Here is an 8064-nt window from a genome sequence, read left to right on the forward strand (position 1 = left end):
ATCTAAATGCAGAAATGATTTGAGATATCTTTTACTGAATTACATGAAGACTAGAGTCTGTAGCAAATATCAATACTATACAATGACATCTATCAAGATTTTGGAAGTTTTAATTACTTGATATGCAGCAAGGAAAAGTAATTGTCAAAGACAAATATCCTAGTATTAATCCTTGATGGAACTAGTCTCCTTCATGGAAAGACAGCAAATAATTTAAAACCTGAGATAGCTATGATGTTATATGCAGAGCAGAGAAATGTTTCAAAAAAGTGACAAAATTCAGCAGCTCACATTTATACCAGTTCCTTGGAGAGGAGCAGCTACTTATTCCAAGTGGATGTGGCAGCCATGAAACACTGGCAGATTCTATCTCCCCTAGCTCCATGCTACAGAGTATTACATGGGCCAATGGTGGCATCCATGCTGCATTAGCAACCAGTTCCTGCTACCCCCAATCCTACAGATCTCTCTGTGGGGGAAATGAATAAAAACTGGTGACCAATGACTTCTCTATTCCATTTGCTTTCACTCCAGAGTAGCATGATGCCTACAGAACTTAGTGGAAAGTTTCGAATACTGGTAAAAATAAGAGTTTGGCAGGAAAAAAAATTCCACCATTGGATAAAAACTATGTACAGGTCAGCCTGCCATGGCACCCAGTCCAGAGGAGGATTCCGGGCAGGCATGCCATGGCTACGTGGATGGAAGAGGCTTCTGGGTAGGTGAGATGAAACTCCCAGCATGGAGGAGGCTTCCAGGTAGGCAGGCCACAGCTCCCAGCACAGAGGAGGTGAGCTGCATGGGTGCCAGCAGCATCCCCCGCCTTGTTGAAATGTGGAGGCACATAAACAAACCTCAGAACCAGACTTCCAGATCATCTATAGTAACCCCAAAGGGAAACAAGATGGAATACTCTGATATGCAACCACCTGGACTCCCTGAAATAGCAACAAAAGAGGATACAAAAAAAAAATGAAATCAGAAATAATTTCTAACATAACAGCAGAGATTGTGCCCACAGTGCAAGACATGATTAATAAGTCTAGAGAGGACACAGATAAAAAAATAGAGGATCTGAGGAACATGATGGAACCCCAACATAGGAAACACATGGAATCCATAAAACAGACAAAAACAGATTTCCAGGAGATTAAAAACTCAATTGAAAGTTTACACAGCAGAATGAGCCAATGTGAAGACAGAATTTCAGATATAGAAGATAAGATTGCAATTAGTGACCAGGAAAAGAAAAATTTCTTTCAAATTTTAGGGGACCATGAGAAATCAATCCAGTAGCTGCTAGACAATGCAAAGAAAAATAACATAAGACTGATTGGAGTCAATGAAGAAACAGGAGAGAGTGCAGATGACAGAAAAAAAAACTATTCACAGAAGTGATGGCAGAAAACTTCCCAAGGAGGGGGAAAGAACTTGACATACAGATAAACAAGGCATATAGGACTCCAACTAGCCTTGATAAAAAATAAAATCTACACATAGGCATATAATTTTGAAGAATACAGAAACCAAACAGAAGAACAAAATTCTACAAGCAGTTAGAGAAAAAAAACAAATTATATACAAAGAAAAGTCCATTAGAATCACAGCAGACTTCTCAGTGCAAACCCTCAAGGCAAGAACAGCTTGGAGTGATGTATTTCAAGCTCTAAAGGAGAACAGCCTCCAACCCAGATTGATGTACCCTGCAAAACTCTTTCAAAATTGATGGAGAAATAAGATACTTTCATGACAAAGAGCACCTTAGGAACTTCATGAATATCAAACCAGCACTCCAAACCTTTTAGACAAAATCCTAGGAAAAGACAATGAGGATCACAACCATAGGAAGCCCAGCAGAATGAATCCACTGGGCATGGCAAGAAATTAAACACAAAGGGGGAGAATCAAACAAAAAGTCGTGACAATGATAACTCAATATGTATCAGTTATAACCATCAATGTTAATGGTCTTAACTCACCAATCAAATGAAATAGACTGGCAGAATGGGTCAAGTAGCAAGATCCCACAATATGCTGCATACAAGAAACACAATTCAAAAAGAAACTCATAAACTGAAAGGTAAAGGGTATAAAACAATACTCCATGTGTTGGGAACCCCCAAAAAAGCAGGAGTAGCTATCCTCTTTGCAGAACAAGTGGATTTCAAACCATGACCAATTAAGAGACACAAAAAAGGAAATTATATCCTTGTAAAGGGAACAATCCAAGAGGAAGAGATGACAATCATAAATATCTATGCACCAAACACTAGTGTGCCCAACTATGTAAAACAAATACTAATGGATATGAAAAATCATATAAGCACTAATATAATAGTAGTGGGGGACCTCAATACCCTACTGTCACAGATAGATAGATCAACTAGACAAAAACAAGCAATGAAATACTAGAACTTAGTCAAACTCTTGAACAAATGAACTTAACAGATGTTTACAAAGTATTTCAACCCACAAAATCAGAATACACATTCTTTTCAGCTGCACATGGTCATTCCCCAAAATAGCCCACATACTCACTCATAGAACATATTTAGATAAGTGCACAGGAATTGAAGTTATCCCCTGTATATTATGAGACCATAGTGTGGTGAAACTGGAGATCAATAGCAAAAGAAACTGCAAAAACTTCCGAAATACGTGGAAACTGAACAACACACTTCTGAATAACCAATGGGTCACAGAAGAAATTAAAGAAGAAATCAGACAGTTCCTTCAATTAAATGACAATGACAATAGAACATATTGGAATCTATGGGACACAATGAAAGCAGTCTTATGAGGGAAATTCATAGCAGTGAACACTCATATTAGGAAAAAAAAGCAAGCCCAATTAAACAACCTGATGCTGAATCTCAAGGTACTAGAAAAAGAAGAACTGGTAAAAGGAGGAAATTATAAAGATCATGGCAGAAATAAATGCAATGGAGAATAAGAGAATGATACAAAAAAATCAATGAAGCCAAGAGTTGGCTCTTTGAAAGAATAAACAAAATTGACAAACCCTTAGGCAACTTTATCAGAAAAAGGAAAGAAAAGGCCCAAATGCATGCAATTAGGAATGAAAAGGATGAAATTCAACAGACCCAGCAGAAATCCAGAGGTTCATCAATACCTACTTTGAGAACCTGTATGCCAATAAGATGGAAAACATAGAAGAAATGAACAGATTCCTATATATGTATGAATTATCAAGGTTGAATGAAGAAGATATAAAAATTCTAAACAACCTAATATCACTCAATGCAATTGAAAATGTAATTAAAAATTTACTAACCAACTCTTGAGTCCTGATGACTTCACTGCTGAATTCTACAAGACATTTAGAGAGGAACTACTGCCACTACTGTTTAAACTCTTCAACAAAATAGAAAGGGATGCAATACTCCCAAATTTATTTTTGGAAGCAAGCATCACCTTGATCCCCAAAGCAGGGAAAGACCCAACTGAAAAAGAGAACTATAGGCCAATCTCACTAATGACATAGACACAAAATCCTTAATAAGATAATGACAAACAGAATGCAGAAGATCATCAAGAACATCATACACCCTGATCAAGTGGGATTCATCCCAGGGATGCAGGGATGATCCAACATATGCAAATCAGTCAATGTAATACACTATATAAATAGAGTCAAGGATAAAAACCATGTGATCATCTCAATAGATGCCAAAAAAGCATTTGACAAAATCCAACATGCATTTATGATAAAAACCCTACAAAAAATCAGGATAGACAGTCTCTATCTCAATCTGATAAAAGCCATCTATGAAAAACCAACAGCCAATATCAGACTAAATGGTCAAAAACTGAAATCCTTCACACTAAAATCAGGAACAAGACAAGGATGTTCACTATCACCATTCTTTTTCAATATAGTTTTGGAATCATTAACCACAACAATTAGACAAGAGAAAGAAATAAAAGGAATAAAGATAGGAAATGAAGAAGTCAAATTGTCATTTGCAGATGACATGATACTCTATATAGAAGACCCCAAGAACTCCACCAAAAGTCTTCTACAATTAATAATGAAATTCAGTAAAGTAGCTGGATATAAGGTCAACACACAAAAATCAATAGCTTTCCTCTACATGGACAACAGTCACTGAGAGAGAAATAGGGCAAACACTTCCTTTCACAATAGAATACAAAAAACTGAAATACCTAGGAATCAACCTAATGAAATCAAAGGCCTCTTCTCTGAAAACTATAGCACTCTGAAAAGAGAGATTGAAGATGATATCAGAAAATCGACAGACATCCCCTGCTCCTGGGTAGGAAGGATCAATATAGGGAAAATGGCCATACTTCCAAAATTGCTATATAGATTCAATGCAATCCCAATTAAAATCCCAGCAGCATACTTAATGGACCTTGAGAAAACAATCCAAAAATTCATTTGAAACAAGAAGAGACCCAGAATAGAAAAGCAATTCTAAGCAACAGAGACATGGCAGGGGGCATCACAATCACCAATTTGAAATTATACTACAAAGCTACTGTGATAAAAACAGCATGGTACTGGCAAGGAAACAGCCCTGAGGACCAGGGGAACAGATTAGAAGATGCAGAAACAGGGCCAGACACACTCAGCCACTTCATCTTTGACAAAGAGCCAAACACCCACACTAGAGGAAAGATAGCCTCTTTAATAAATGGTGCTTGAAAAATTGGGTTTTAACTTGCCAAAACTAAAACTAAACATATCTCTCACCATGTACTCAAGTAAAATTGAAACGGACTAAAGATCTAAATATTAAAACAGAAACACTGAACCAGCAAGAAAAGAGGTTAGGTAGAACTCTTGAAGACATTGGTGTAGTAAAAGACTTTATGAAGAAAACCTCAGTTGCCCATGAACTAGCACAAACAATCAAGAAGTGGTATCACTTCTTACTAAGAAGCTTATGCATAGCAAGAGAAGCCACCAGCAGTGTGAAGAGAAAAACCACAATGTGGGAAAAAAAAATCTTCCCCTGCTTTTCCTCAGACAAAGGTCTACTATCTCGAATATATAAAGAACTTAAAAAAATCAGACCTCTCAAATTTAAAGACCCAATCCAAAAATGGGCACCTGAAATGAACAGACATTTCTCAGAAAAAGAAGTAGAAATCACAAATAAATATATGAAAAAATGTTCAACATCACTGGTCATTTGAGAGATGCAGATGAAAACAACACTGAGATTCCACCTCACTCCAGAAAGAATGTCTGCTATCATGAAATCAACCAATACCAAATGCTGGCAGGGTTTTGAGGAAAGAGGAATCCTGCTCCATTGCTGGTGGGAGTGTAGACTGATGCAACCACTGTGGAAATCAGTATGGAGATACCTCAAAGAACTAGGACTGGAAGTCTCATTTGACTCAGCTATTCCACTGCTGGGTATCTTCCCCAAAGAATTAAGAAAATCATACCACAGAGATATATGTGCACCCATGTCATAGCAGCACATTTTGTAGTAGCTAAAACTTAGAAACAGCACAAATGCCCATCAACTGGAGACTGTATAAAGAAAATGTGTGTTTTTAAATAAAATAGAGTACTACTCAGCCATCAAAAATGAGAAATTAGAGACATTTATAGTAAATGGATGCACATTGAGGTGATATTCTTAAGTGAAATAAATAGGACACACATGTATAAATACCAAATAGTTTCTCTAGTGTGAGAAACTGAAAGTGTAAATAAGGACTAAAAGGTATAACGGATATTATGAAATGGGAAGAAAAGGGGCAAATTGGAAGAGGAATTGTGAGGGGTAGGGAAAAGGAAAGAAAGGAATGGAATTAACATGAGAAAATGGAAAAATTGTAACAAAGTCTTTGTAAATAGGGAGGGATGGAGGGGTTGATGGGAGGGCAGGGGAATGGTGTAAAATAAGAACTAAGAGTGATTATGTAAAGGTGCAAATATCCAATGATGAATGTCATTATATTGTATACGTAAAATGTACCAAAGATTAGAATGAATAATTGATAATGTGAAATAGAATGAAAAGGTCCAAGGGTGTAGGGGTAGTGGGAGGGGCATGGGAAAGGAAAAGAAGGGAAAGGAAAAATTATGAGAAATGGAAAAAATGGAAACAGAGTCTTTGTAAATAGGTAAAGATTTGGGGGGGGGGTGCCGGGAGGCTAGGAATGCGGAAAAAATAAGAACCAAGATGCATTATGCAAAGGTACAATTCCCAATGAGAAATTTAAATGTTTTGTATACCTAAAATGTACAAATAAATGAGTTTTTTTTTAAAAAGAAAGAAATCCAGAGGATCATCAATATGTACTTCAAGAACCTGTATTCTAGTAAAGTGGAAAACACAGGAGAAATGGACAGATTCCTAGATACATTTGAATTATCAAAGTTAAATGAAGAAGATATAGAAATTTTAAGCACCTCAATTACAATACATCAAATTGAAAATGTAATAAAATTTTACCAACAAAGAAAAGCCGTGGTCCTGATGGCTTCACTGCTGAATTCTACAAGACATTTAAAGAAGAAATCTCACCATTATTTTTTAAATTCATCAAGGAAATTGAAAGGGAAGCAAGACTTACAAATTCATCCCTGGAAGCAAGTGTTACTTTGATTCCCAAACCAGGGAAAAGCCCAACCCAAAGAGAGAACTACAGACCAATCTCCCTAATGAACATAGATGCAAATATCCTCAATAAGATACTGGCAAACAGAATACAGAAGGTCGTCAAGAAGATCATACACCCTGAAAAAGTCCAATTTATCCCAGGGATGCAAGGATGGTTCAACATTCATAAATCAATAAATGTAATACAGCATATTAACAGAATCAAGGACACAACAATATGATCCTCTCAATAGATGGAGAAAAAGCATTTGACAAAAATCCAGCACCCATTCATGATTAAAAAACTCTACAGAAAATTGGAATAGAAGGTCTTTATCTCAACTTGATTAAGGCTATCTATGAAAAACCAACAGCCAACATCATATTAAATATTAAAAAAACTGACAACTTTCATGCTAAAATCAGGAACAAGGCAAGGATGCCCAGAATCACCAGTCCTGTTCAATATAGTTCTGGAAACATTAGCCACAGCAATTAGAAAAGAGAAAGAAATAAAAGGAATAAATATTAGAAAAGAAGAAGTTAAACTGTCATTATTTGCTGACAATATGGTATTTTACATAGCAGACCCAAAAAAACTCTACCAAAAGACTTCTAGACTTAATTGACAGATTCTGTAGAGTAGCTGTATACAAGGTCAACACTCAAAAATCAATTGCCTTCTTTTACACAAATAACAGACTCACTGAGAGAGAAATTAGGGAAACAATTCCTTTTACAATAGCATCCCCCCCCAAATGAAATATCTAGGAATCAATCTCACAAAGGAAGCAAAATACCTCTGCACTGAAAACTACAGCACTCTGAAAAAAGAGACTGGAGACAATATAAGAAAATGGAAAGACATCCCTTGCTCCTGGGTAGGAAGAACCAATATAGTGAAAATGTCCATACTTCCAAAACTACTATATAGATTTAATGCATTACTGACTGATATTCCAACAATATACTTCACAGAACTAGAGAAAACAATCCAAAAATTCATTTGCAACCAGAAGAGACCCGGAATAGCAAAAGCAACTCTAAGCAACAGAGACATGGCTGAGAGTATCACAATACCCAACTTGAAACTATACTACAAAGCTACTGTGATAAAACAGCATGGTACTGGCAAAGAAACAGACATGAGGAACAGTGGAATAGATTAGAAGATACAGAAACAACTCCAAACATACTCAACTACTTCATCTTTGACAAAGGAACCAAACACCCTCAGTGGAGGAAAGATAGCCTATTTCATAAATGGTGTTGGAAAAATTGGATTTCAACCTGCCAAAGATTAAAACTAGACCCATAACTATCACCATGCACTAAACTAAGATTGAAGTGGATTAAAGATCTAAACATTAAAACAGAAACACTAAACTTGCTGGAACACCAGTTAGGTAGAACTCTTAAAGATATTGGCATAGGAAAATACTTTATGAACAAAGCC

Source organism: Heterocephalus glaber, unplaced genomic scaffold (assembly GCF_053883595.1).
Source record: "Heterocephalus glaber isolate CG9 unplaced genomic scaffold, H.glaber_assembly_v1.0 deba00000122, whole genome shotgun sequence".
NCBI lineage: Eukaryota > Metazoa > Chordata > Mammalia > Rodentia > Bathyergidae > Heterocephalus > Heterocephalus glaber.